This window comes from Hemitrygon akajei, unplaced genomic scaffold, assembly GCF_048418815.1.
Source record: "Hemitrygon akajei unplaced genomic scaffold, sHemAka1.3 Scf000033, whole genome shotgun sequence".
Classification (NCBI taxonomy): Eukaryota; Metazoa; Chordata; class Chondrichthyes; order Myliobatiformes; family Dasyatidae; genus Hemitrygon; species Hemitrygon akajei.
The window spans coordinates 16,293,333-16,306,979 of NW_027331919.1; positions in this window are offsets into that span (position 1 = coordinate 16,293,333).

Below are 13,647 nucleotides of genomic sequence, written 5' to 3' on the forward strand. Positions count from 1 at the left end.
AGGATAGACAGGAGAGACAGAGAGAGAGAGAGAGAGAGAGAGGAGAGAGAGAGAGAGAGAGAGAGAGAGAGAGAGAGAGAGAGGGGGGGGGTAAGACAGAGAGACAGAGAGAGAGGGTAAGACAGAGAGACAGAGAGAGAGAGAGAGAGAGAGAGAGAGAGAGAGAGAGAGAGAGAGAGAGAGAGAGAGAGACAGTGAGGAGTTGTTCATTTCACTCGGAGGGAGGGGGAGAGAGTGAGTCAGTGAGGAGTTGTTCATTTCACTCGGAGGGAGGGAGAGACTGTGAGGAGATGTTCATTTCATTCGGAGGGAGGGGGAGTCAGAGAGATAGACAGGGGGAGAGAGAGACAGAGAGAGAGAGACAGTGAGGAGTTGTTCCTTTCACTTGAAGGGAGAGAGAGACTGTGAGGAGTTGTTCATTTCACTCGGAGGGAGGGCGAGACAGAGAGATAGAGAGATAGAGAGCGAGACTGAGACAGAGAGCGAGAGAGCGACTGTGAGGAGTTGTTGATTTCACTCGAAGGGCGGGGGCGAGAGAGAGAGAGAAAAAGAGAGACTGTGAGGAGCTGTTCATTTCACTCGGAGGGATGGGCTCGCTCGCTTCGGTGGGTGTTGGGTGTATGTCCCCGGGGCCGTGTTTTCCCGCTCAGAGAGGGTCTGAATCCCCGGCGATGAGAAGATAAGTGGGAGGGTCCGACGGTCAAATCAGGGTCCAACCGCTGGTGGCGGTTGGGTGCCGAGGGGATAAAATTCATCCTGTCAACAGAGGCTCTGCATGAGTGACACATATCCTCCCTTTCAATTCTTCTTTACTCGTCTCATCCCTCTCTAATCCACTTCTTCCTCTCTTTTCTCCTTTATCTTTCCATCCCCTCCATCGTCCCTCCCCTGCATCCCTCCTCCCCCCTGTAACACTCCCTGTCCTCACTCACTTACTCTTCTCCCACTCCATGTCCCTTTCTCTCTCTCTCTCTTCCTTTCCTCCGTCACCCGGCTGTCCACTTTCTCCTTCTCACCCCTAAGTTATTGCAAATAGTCCCCGCCGCTTCCCCCTCTCTATACCCATTCTCTCCAACATCTGACACTCCCCATTTTTATCTCCTCTCCTCCCTCTCTGCCCACTCTCACCCAGTTCTCCCTCTCTGACTTGTCACATACTCCCTCATTGTCCACTCCTGCTCTTTGTCCCCACTCTCACAACTCCTCCCCCCGCCATACATACCTCTCGAGAACACGCACATTCACACACTCAATCTGCCTCCTGCCCGACAACTCCTCCCCCTGCTCTCGGCCTGTCTCTTTATCAACACTTCATCTGTTGTAAGTTGGTTCCGGTCAAACTCCCCTGTAAACACGGGCTTCCTTTGTCAACGGTTACTTTCCCTTTCTGAGCTCAGAGACGGAGTGAATCCTCGACAGAATGGACGACAGCGAGACTTATATGAATGTGACGTTCACAAAAACGGACTCAGAGACTCCTTCCCGATGTAAGGGGGTCAGAAATACGTTGCGAGGGAGATTAAATTTTTGCTTGACCACGGGGTGGGTGTGATGGGGCGGTTCGGAGGGAGATCCACCCTGTGTCTCACTCCGGGAGTGTGTGACGGGATTGTGTGGAGGGAGATTCACTCTGTGTCTGACCCCGGGAGTGTGTGATGGGACGGTGCGGAGGGAGATCCACCCTGTGTCTGACCCCGGGCGTGTGTGATGGGACGGTGTGGAGGGAGATTCACTCTGTGTCTGACCCCGGGAGTGTGTGATGGGACGGTGTGGTGGGATATTCACTCTGTGTCTGAACCTGGGAGTGTGTGATGGGACGGTGTGGAGGGTTCTTCACTGTGTGTCTGACCCTGGGATTGTGTGATTGATCGGTGCGCTGGGAGCTTCACTCTGTGTCTGACATCGGGAGTGGGTGATGGGACGGTGTGGAGTACGATTCACTCTGTGTCTGACCACAGGAATGTGTAATGGGACGGTGTGGAGGGAGATTCACTCTATGTCAGACCCCGGGAGTGTGAGATGGGACGGTGTGGAGGGGGATTCACTCTGTGTCTGAACCTGTGAGTGTGGGATGGGAAGGTGAGCTGGGAGCTTCACTCTGTGTCTGACCCTCAATTTTCTGTCCCCAGCTGAACCTGATGTATCGTACGTGGAAGTTAATTTCAAGACCCCCTCGGCGCCCAGGGTCCGGACAGATCGAGGTCAGTTTCAACTTTGTTAGTTTGTACCTGTTTAGGTGACGTATCCGATCCTGTCGAGAGATCTCAGGGCAAACCTACAGTTTACCCTAATGATTCCCTTTTTGAGAATAACACGGAGGGAACGTGTGAGAGATGCGTAGAGGGGGGAGCTCTCTTGATGGTCGGTGCCGAATGTTTCGCCCTCGGAGGGGCGAAATAGAGGTAGCGCCGTCGGATGGAGTGTGGAAGGAGTGCTGTGGAAACATAGGATTGTATAGGGCGAGTGGAGGAAGGGGCAATAAGGAGCGAGCTCTGTCTCGCGGAGGTGGTGGAAATGAGTTAATGTCGTGCCGTTGTGTTGAGGAGGGAGCACAGTGGAAGAGACGGTAAGGAGGGAGTGCTGTATAAAACTTTAACACCTCTCTCCCTTTTCTAACCCCACTGTCTTTTCTCTCTTTCCCCTTCTCTTACCCTGTCTCCTCTTTGTCTTCCTCCCCTGTTTCTTTCTCACTCTTTTTCTCCTGCTGTCTCCCTCTGTCCCCTTCTCTTCGCCCTCTCTCATTGCCCCCGTCTCTCCTCTATCACAGTCACCGTCTCTATCACTCTCGGTCTTCCCCTCGCACTCTTTCGCTCTATCTCTGCTCACTCTTATAACCCGGTCAGCTCTGCCCGTTCTTCCCACCTCTCTCTGTCGCTGTTTCCCGCTCATCTCCCCTCACACCTTCCCCTCCTCTATCCACCCCTCTCTCCCGCTCCCGACACTCTGCCACCCTCGCTCGTTCCCCTCTCGTTGAAATTCTCCTGTTCTCGTTACCACTTCCACCCTCTCCCTTCTCATTCCCCTCCATTCATCACTCACACCTCTCACTCCGCTCTCCCCCTCTACCCCCTTTCTCTCACTCTCTCCCCTTTCTCTCCCCGTTCTCTCTCCCAGTTCTTTCTGTCGCATTTTCCTGCCCAATGCCCGCATCGCGCTCTCCCATCTTTGTCCGTCGTTATCGCCTTCTCTCTGTATCCACGTCTCTGTCCTCTCTCCACCACCCTCACTCTCTCTCGCTCGCTGTCTCACCCCTTCTCTCCTACTCTCTTAAATCCTCTTTCTCTTCCCTCACCCCTCGCTCTTCTCTCTCTCCCGACTCCCTCACCCAATCTCTACCGCTCTCACCCTCTTTATTAACTGTTCTCTCTCTCTCTCTCTCTCTCTCTCTCTCTCCCAGACGGTGTGACCTCCACTTACTCAGAGCTGAACTTTCGGAGAGAGGAAACCCGCATCGTTGAGGACGAAGATCCTCCCATTTCCTCGGGACCCGGCGGACTGCCAACCACTGCACAAACAGGTCAGAGTTCACAATGATGACGTCAGTCTGCAGGGTCACGTGTTATAGTCGCAAGAGTCCTTGTTTCGAATGCATCTGTCTCCTGCACCTGGACCATATCCCTCCATACCCGTCATTCCATGTACCTGTCCAAGTTTTTCTTAAATATTAAAAGTGATCCTGCTTTCATCACTTCATCTGGCAGCTCATTGCACAGTCCCACCACTCTTTGTGTGAAGAGGCCCCGCCGCATGTTCCTTTACACTTTTCCCCCTTCACCCTTAACCCATGTCCTCTGTTTTTTTCCTCCCCCGAGCCACAGTGGAAAAATCCTGCTTGCATTCTCTCTCTGTATACCCATCATAATATTATAAGACCATACGACAAAGGAGCAGAAGAGAGCTAGTCGGCCCATCGAGTCTGCTCCGCCATTTTATCATGAGCTGATCTATTCTCCAATTTGTTCCCACTCCCCCGCTTTCTCACCATAACCTTTGATGCTCTGGCTACTCAGATACCTATCAATCTCTGCCTTAAATACACCCCATGACCTGAACTCCACTGCCGCCCTCTGGCAAAAAAAAAAATCTTCACATCTCTGTTCTGAATGGGCGCCCTTCAATCCGTAGGTAATGTCCTCTCGTACTAGACTCCCCCACCATGGAAAACAACTTTGCCACATCCACTCTGTCCATGTCTTTCAACATTCGAAATGTTTCCCCCCACATTCTTCTAAACTCCAAGGTGTACAGTACGAGAGCGGTCAAACGTTCCTCAAATGTTAACCCTCTCATTCCCGGGTTCATTCCAGAGAATCTTCTCTGAACCCTCTCCAACGTCAGCACAGCACTTCTTAAATAAGGAGCCCAAAACTGCACATAGTATTCCAAGTGCGGTCTTACCAATGCCTTATAGAGCCTGAACAACACATCCCTGCTCCTAGAACTGAATTACTTCAGAAATGAATTCCAACATTGCATTCGCCTTCTTTACCACCGACTCAACCTGGAGGTTAACCTTAAGGGTATCCTGCACGAGGACTCCCAAATCCCGTTGCATGTCAGAACTTTGAATTATCTCCCCTTTTAAATAATAGTCTCCCCTTTTATTTCATCAATTAAAGTGCATGACCGTACACTTTCCAACATTGTATTTCATTTGCCTCTTCTTTGCCCATCCCACAATCTCTCCAAGTCTCTCTGCAGACTCTCTGTTTCCTCAGGACTACCGGCACCCCGCCTATCTTTGTATCATCAGAAATCATAGCCACAAAGCCATCTATTCCATAATCCAAATCGTTGACATACAGCGTAGAAAGAAGAGTCCCCAGCACAGACCCCTATGGAACACCACCGGTAACCGGCAGCCAAACAGAATGGATCCCTTTATTCCCACTCTCTGTTTCCTGCCGAACAGCCAAAGATCTATCCAAGTAGATATACCTCTTTCAAATTTTCGCTCATTTTTCTACGCTCCAATGCCTTATACAACTTCAACATAACATTCCAACTCTTATACTCAGTACTTTGATTTATAAAGAGCAATTTGCCAAACGTTCTCTTTCCTACCCTATCTACCTGTGACGCCACTTTTAGGGAATTATAGTATCTGTATTCCCAGATCACTATCTTCTACTGCACTCAACAGTGCCCTATAATTTACCTTGTATGAACTACCTTTGTTTGTCCAGCGGAAGAGCAATACCTCACACTTGTCTGCATTAAACTCCATCTGCCATTTTTCAGCCCATTTTTTCAACTGGTCCAATTCCCTCTGCAAGCATTGAAAATATTCCTCACTGTTCACTACACCTCCAAACTCTGTATCATCAGCAAGTTTGATGATCCAATTTACCACATTATGATCCAGATCATTGATATAGATGACGAGTAAAAATGGACCCAGCACAGATCCCTGTGACACGCCACTAGTCACAGGCCTCCATTCAGAGAAGCAATCCTCCATTACCACTGTCTGGTTTCTCCGTTGGGCCAAAGTCTAATCCAATTTACTACCTCACCATGTATATGTAAGAGCTTTCTTCGTACTTTATGTTACCGCGACTGCGACCTAGGGACTGAATCTTCCTAACGAACCTGCCATGTGGGAGCTTGTCAAAGGCCTTACTGAATTCCATATAGACAACATCCACCGCCTTCCCCTCATTCACTTTTCTAGTAACTTGCACGAAAAACCGTATTAGATTGGTTAAACATGACCTACCACGCACTAACCATGTTGACTATCCCTACTGAGTCCCTGTCTATCCAAATACTTGCAGATTCTATCCCTTAGAAGTCCTTCCAAAAATTTTCCTACTCCTGATGGTAAATTTACCGGCCTATAATTTCCCAGAATTTTTTTAGAGCCTTTTTTTTTTAAATAACGTAAAAACGGAAGAGCTATCCTTCAATCCTCCGGCACCTGATCCGTGGATACGGACATTTAAAATATTTCTGCCAGGGTCTCTGCAATTGCAACATGAGTCTCCTTCAGGGTCCGAGGGTAAACCCTGTCAGGGCCTGGGGATTTATCCACTCTGACTTGCCTCAACACCAGTCTCCTTCAGGGACAGAGGGTAAACCCTGTCAGGGCCCGGGGATTTATCCACTCTTACTTGCCTCAACACCCGTCTCCTTCAGGGACCGAGGGTAAACCCTGTCAGGGCCCCGGGATTTATCCACTCTGACTTGCCTCAACACCCGTCTCCTTCAAGGACCGAGGGTAAACCCTGTCAGGGCCTCGGGATTTATCCACTGTGACTTGACTCAACACCAGTCTCCTTCAAGGACCGAGGGTAAACCCTGTCAGGGCCCGGGGATTTACCCACTCTGACAAGCCTCAACACCAGTCTCCTTCTGGGTCCGAGGGTAAACCCTATCAGGGCCTGGGGATTTATCCACTCTGACAAGCCTCAACACCAGTCTCCTTCAGGGACCCAGGGTAAAACCTATCAGGGCCTGGTGATTTATCCACTCTGACTTGCCTCAATACCAGTCTCCTTCAGGGACCGAGGGTAAACCCTGTCAGGGCCCGGGGATTTAACCACTCTGACTTGCCTCAACACCAGTCTCCTTCAGGGACTGAGGGTAAACCCTGTCAGGGCCCGGGGATTTATCTACTTTGACTTGCCTCAACACCCGTCTCCTTCAGGGACCGAGGGTAAACAGTGTCAAGCCCGGGGATTTATCCACTCTGACAAGCCTCAACACCAGTCTCCTTCAGGGTCCGAGGGTAAACCCTGTCAGAACCTGGGGATTTATCCACTCTGACTTGCCTCAACACCAGTCTCCTTCAGGGACCGAGGATAAACCCTGTCAGGGCCCGGGGATTTATCCACACAGACTTGCCTCAACACCAGTCTCCTTCAGGGACCGAGGGTAAACCCTATCAGGGCCTGGGGATTTATCCACTGTGACTTGCCTCAACACCAGTCTCCTTCAGGGACCGAGGGTAAACCCTGTCAGGGCCCGGGGATTTATCCACTCTGACTTGCCTCAACACCCGTCTCCTTCAGGGACCGAGGGTAAACCCTGTCAGGGCCTGGGGATTTATCCACTCTGACTTGCCTCAACACTAGTCTCCTTCAGGGACCAAGGGTAAGCCCTGTCAGGGCCCGGGGATTTATCCATTCTGACTTGCCTCAACACCAGTCTCCTTCAGGGACCGAGGGTAAACCCTGTCAGGGCCCCGGGATTTATCCACTCTGACTTGCCTCAACACCCGTCTCCTTCAAGGACCGAGGGTAAACCCTGTCAGGGCCTCGGGATTTATCCACTCTGACTTGCCTCAACACTAGTCTCCTTCAGGGACCAAGGGTAAGCCCTGTCAGGGCCCGGGGATTTATCCATTCTGACTTGCCTCAACACCAGTCTCCTTCAGGGACCGAGGGTAAACCCTGTCAGGGCCCAGGGATTTATCCACTCTGACTTGCCGCAACACCAGTCTCCTTCAGGGACCGAGGGTAAACCTTGTCAGGGACCGGGGATTTATCCACTCTGACTTGCCTCAACACCAGTCTCCTTCAGGATCCGAGGGTAAACCCTGTCAGGGCCTGGGGATTTATCGACTCTGACTTGCCTCAACACCAGTCTCCTTCAGGGACCGAGGGTAAACCCTGTCAGGGCCTGGGGATTTCTCCACTCTGACTTGTCTCAACACCAGTCTCCTTTCAGGGACCGAGGGGAAACCCTGTCAGGGCCCGGGTATTTATCCACTTTGACTTGCCTCAACACCAGTGTCCTTCAGGGACCGAGGGTAAACCCTATCAGGGCCCGGGGATTTATCCATTCTGACTTGCCGCAACACCAGTCTCCTTCAGGGACCGAGGGTAAACCCTATCAGGGCCCGGGGATTTATCCACTCTGAATTGCCTCAACACCAGTCTCCTTCAGGGACCGAGGGTAAACCCTGTCAGGGCCCGGGGATTTATCCACTCTGACTTGCCTCAACACCCGTCTCCTTCAAGGACCGAGGGTAAACCCTGTCAGGGCCCGGGGATTTATCCACTCTGACTTGCCTCAACAACAGTCTCCTTCAGGGACCGAGGGTAAACCCTGTCAGGGCCCGGGGATTTATCCACTCTGACTTGCCTCAACACCAGTCTCCTTCAGGGACCGAGGGTAAACCCTGTCAGGGCCTGGGGATTTATCCACTCTGACTTGCCTCAACACCAGTCTCCTTCAAGGACCGAGGGTAAACCCTGTCAGGGCCTGGGTATTTATCCACTCTGACTTGCCTCAACACCCGACTCCTTCAAGGACCGAGGGTAAACCCTGTCACGGCCCGGGGATTTATCCACTCTGACTTGCCTCAACACCAGTCTCCTTCAAGGACCGAGGGTAAACCCTGTCAGGGCCTGGGGATTTATCCACTCTGACTTGCCTGAACACCAGTCTCCTTCAGGGACCGAGGGTAAACCCTGTCAGGGCCCGGGGATTTATACACTCTGAGTTGCCTCAACACTAGTCTCTTTCAAGGACCGAGGGTAAACCCTGTCAGGGCCTCGGGATTTATCCACTGTGACTTGACTCAACACCAGTCTCCTTCAAGGACCGAGGGTAAACCCTGTCAGGGCCCGGGGATTTACCCACTCTGACAAGCCTCAACACCAGTCTCCTTCAGGGTCCGAGGGTAATCCCTGTCAGGGCCCGGGTATTTATCCACTCTGACTTGCCTCAACACCAGTCTCCTTCAGGGACCGAGGGTAAACATTGTCAGGGCCCGGTGATTTATCCACTCTGACTTGACTCAACAACAGTCTCCTTCAGGGACCAGGGTAAACCCTGTCAGGGCCTGGGGATTTATCCACTCTGACAAGCCTGAACAGCAGTCTCCTTCAGGGACCCATGGTAAACCCTGTCAAGGCCCGGGGATTTATCTACTCTGACAAGCCTCAACACCAGTCTCCTTCAGGGTCCGAGGGTAAACCCTGTCAGAACCAGGGGATTTATCCACTCTGACTTGCCTCAACACCAGTCTCCTTCAGGGACCGAGGGTAAACCCTCTCAGGGCCCGGGGATTTACCCACTCTGACTTGCCTCAACACCAGTCTCCTTCAGGGACCGAGGGTAAACCCCGTCAGGGCCCGGGGATTTATCCACACTGACTTGCCTCAACACCAGTCTCCTTCAGGGACCGAGGGTAAACCCTGTCATAACCTGGGGATTTATCCACTCTGACAAGCCTGAACAGCAGTCTCCTTCAGGGACCCAGGGTAAACCCTGTCAGGGCCTGGGGATTTATCCACTCTGACAAGCCTGAACAGCAGTCTCCTTCAGGGACCCAGGGTAAACCCTGTCAAGGCCCGGGGATTTATCTACTCTGACAAGCCTCAACACCAGTCTCCTTCAGGGTCCGAGGGTAAACCCTGTCAGAACCTGGGGATTTATCCACTCTGACTTGCCTCAACACCAGTCTCCTTCAGGGACCGAGGGTAAACCCTGTCAGGGCCCGGGGATTTATCCACTCTGACTTGCCTCAACAACAGTCTCCTTCAGGGACCGAGGGTAAACCCTGTCAGGACCTGGGGATTTATCCATTCTGACTTGCCTCAACACCAGTCTCCTTCAGGGACCGAGGGTAAACCCTGTCAGGGCCTGTTGATTTATCCACTCTGACTTGCCTCAACACCAGTCTCCTTCAGGGACCGAGGGTAAACCCTATCAGGGCCCGGGGATTTATCCACTCTGACTTGCCTCAACACCAGTCTCCTTCAGGGACCGAGGGTAAACCCTGTCAGGGACCGGGGTTTTATCCACTCTGACTTGCCTCAACACCAGTCTCCTTCAGGGACCGAGGGTAAACCCTGTCAGGGCCCGGGGATTTATCCACTCTGACTTGCCTCAACACCAGTGTCCTTCAGGGACCGAGGGTAAACCCTATCAGGGCCCGGGGATTTATCCACTCTGACTTGCCTCAACACCAGTCTCCTTCAGGGACCGAGGGTAAACCCTGTCAGGGCCTGGGGATTTATCCACTCTGACTTGCCTCAACACCAGTCTCTTTCAGGGACCGAGGGTAAACCCTGTCAGGGACCGGGGTTTTATCCACTCTGACTTGCCTCAACACCAGTCTCCTTCAGGGACCGAGGGTAAACCCTGTCACGCCCTGGGGATTTATCCACTCTGACTTGCCTCAACACCAGTCTCCTTCAGGGACCGAGGGTAAACCCTGTCAGGGCCCGGGGATTTATCCACTCTGACTTGCCTCAACACCAGTCTCCTTCAGGGACCGAGGGTAAACCCTGTCAGGGCCTGGGGATTTATCCATTCTGACTTGCCTCAACACCAGTCTCCTTCAGGGACCGAGGGTAAACCCTGTCAGGGCCTGGTGATTTATCCACTCTGACTTGCCTCAACACCAGTCTCCTTCAGGGACCGAGGGTAAACCCTATCAGGGCCCGGGGATTTATCCACTCTGACTTGCCTCAACACCAGTCTCCTTCAGGGACCGAGGGTAAACCCTGTCAGGGACCGGGGTTTTATCCACTCTGACTTGCCTCAACACCAGTCTCCTTCAGGGACCGAGGGTAAACCCTGTCAGGGCCTGGGGATTTATCCACTCTGACTTGCCTCAACACCAGTCTCCTTCAAGGACCGAGGGTAAACCCTGTCAGGGCCTGGGTATTTATCCACTCTGACTTGCCTCAACACCCGACTCCTTCAAGGACCGAGGGTAAACCCTGTCACGGCCCGTGGATTTATCCACTCTGACTTGCCTCAACACCAGTCTCCTTCAAGGACCGAGGGTAAACCCTGTCAGGGCCTGGGGATTTATCCACTCTGACTTGCCTCAACACCAGTCTCCTTCAGGGACCGAGGGTAAACCCTGTCAGGGCCCGGGGATTTATACACTCTGAGTTGCCTCAACACTAGTCTCTTTCAAGGACCGAGGGTAAACCCTGTCAGGGCCTCGGGATTTATCCACTGTGACTTGACTCAACACCAGTCTCCTTCAAGGACCGAGGGTAAACCCTGTCACGGCCCGGGGATTTATCCACTCTGACTTGCCTCAACACCAGTCTCCTTCAGGGTCCGAGGGTAATCCCTGTCAGGGCCCGGGTATTTATCCACTCTGACTTGCCTCAACACCAGTCTCCTTCAGGGACCGAGGGTAAACATTGTCAGGGCCCGGTGATTTATCCACTCTGACTTGACTCAACAACAGTCTCCTTCAGGGACCAGGGTAAACCCTGTCAGGGCCTGGGGATTTATCCACTCTGACAAGCCTGAACAGCAGTCTCCTTCAGGGACCCAGGGTAAACCCTGTCAAGGCCCGGGGATTTATCTACTCTGACAAGCCTCAACACCAGTCTCCTTCAGGGTCCGAGGGTAAACCCTGTCAGAACCAGGGGATTTATCCACTCTGACTTGCCTCAACACCAGTCTCCTTCAGGGACCGAGGGTAAACCCTCTCAGGGCCCGGGGATTTACCCACTCTGACTTGCCTCAACACCAGTCTCCTTCAGGGACCGAGGGTAAACCCCGTCAGGGCCCGGGGATTTATCCACACTGACTTGCCTCAACACCAGTCTCCTTCAGGGACCGAGGGTAAACCCTGTCATAACCTGGGGATTTATCCACTCTGACAAGCCTGAACAGCAGTCTCCTTCAGGGACCCAGGGTAAACCCTGTCAGGGCCTGGGGATTTATCCACTCTGACAAGCCTGAACAGCAGTCTCCTTCAGGGACCCAGGGTAAACCCTGTCAAGGCCCGGGGATTTATCTACTCTGACAAGCCTCAACACCAGTCTCCTTCAGGGTCCGAGGGTAAACCCTGTCAGAACCTGGGGATTTATCCACTCTGACTTGCCTCAACACCAGTCTCCTTCAGGGACCGAGGGTAAACCCTGTCAGGGCCCGGGGATTTATCCACTCTGACTTGCCTCAACAACAGTCTCCTTCAGGGACCGAGGGTAAACCCTGTCAGGACCTGGGGATTTATCCATTCTGACTTGCCTCAACACCAGTCTCCTTCAGGGACCGAGGGTAAACCCTGTCAGGGCCTGTTGATTTATCCACTCTGACTTGCCTCAACACCAGTCTCCTTCAGGGACCGAGGGTAAACCCTATCAGGGCCCGGGGATTTATCCACTCTGACTTGCCTCAACACCAGTCTCCTTCAGGGACCGAGGGTAAACCCTGTCAGGGACCGGGGTTTTATCCACTCTGACTTGCCTCAACACCAGTCTCCTTCAGGGACCGAGGGTAAACCCTGTCAGGGCCCGGGGATTTATCCACTCTGACTTGCCTCAACACCAGTGTCCTTCAGGGACCGAGGGTAAACCCTATCAGGGCCCGGGGATTTATCCACTCTGACTTGCCTCAACACCAGTCTCCTTCAGGGACCGAGGGTAAACCCTGTCAGGGCCTGGGGATTTATCCACTCTGACTTGCCTCAACACCAGTCTCTTTCAGGGACCGAGGGTAAACCCTGTCAGGGACCGGGGTTTTATCCACTCTGACTTGCCTCAACACCAGTCTCCTTCAGGGACCGAGGGTAAACCCTGTCACGCCCTGGGGATTTATCCACTCTGACTTGCCTCAACACCAGTCTCCTTCAGGGACCGAGGGTAAACCCTGTCAGGGCCCGGGGATTTATCCACTCTGACTTGCCTCAACACCAGTCTCCTTCAGGGACCGAGGGTAAACCCTGTCAGGGCCTGGGGATTTATCCATTCTGACTTGCCTCAACACCAGTCTCCTTCAGGGACCGAGGGTAAACCCTGTCAGGGCCTGGTGATTTATCCACTCTGACTTGCCTCAACACCAGTCTCCTTCAGGGACCGAGGGTAAACCCTATCAGGGCCCGGGGATTTATCCACTCTGACTTGCCTCAACACCAGTCTCCTTCAGGGACCGAGGGTAAACCCTGTCAGGGACCGGGGTTTTATCCACTCTGACAAGCCTCAACACCAGTCTCCTTCAGGGACCGAGGGTAAACCCTGTCAGGGCCCGGGGATTTATCCACTCTGACTTGCCTCAACACCAGTGTCCTTCAGGGACCGAGGGTAAACCCTATCAGGGCCCGGGGATTTATCCACTCTGACTTGCCTCAACACCAGTCTCCTTCAGGGACCGAGGGTAAACCCTGTCAGGGCCTGGGGATTTATCCACTCTGACTTGCCTCAACACCAGTCTCTTTCAGGGACCGAGGGTAAACCCTGTCAGGGACCGGGGTTTTATCCACTCTGACTTGCCTCAACACCAGTCTCCTTCAGGGACCGAGGGTAAACCCTGTCAGGGCCTGGGGATTTATCCATTCTGACTTGCCTCAACACCCGTCTCCTTCAGGGACCGAGGGTAAACCCTGTCACGCCCTGGGGATTTATCCACTCTGACTTGCCTCAACACGCGTCTGCTTCAGGGACCGAGGGTAAACCCTATCAGGGCCTGGGGATTTATCCATTCTGACTTGCCTCAACACCAGTCTCCTTCAGGGACCGAGGGTAAACCCTATCAGGGCCCGGAGATTTATCCACTCTGACTTGCCGCAACACCATTCTCCTTCAGGGACCGAGGGTAAACCCTATCAGGGCCCGGGGATTTATCCACTCTGACAAGCCTCAACACCTGTCTCCTTCAGGGACCGAGGGTAAACCCTGTCAGGGCCTGGGGATTTATCCACTCTGACTTGCCTCAACACCAGTC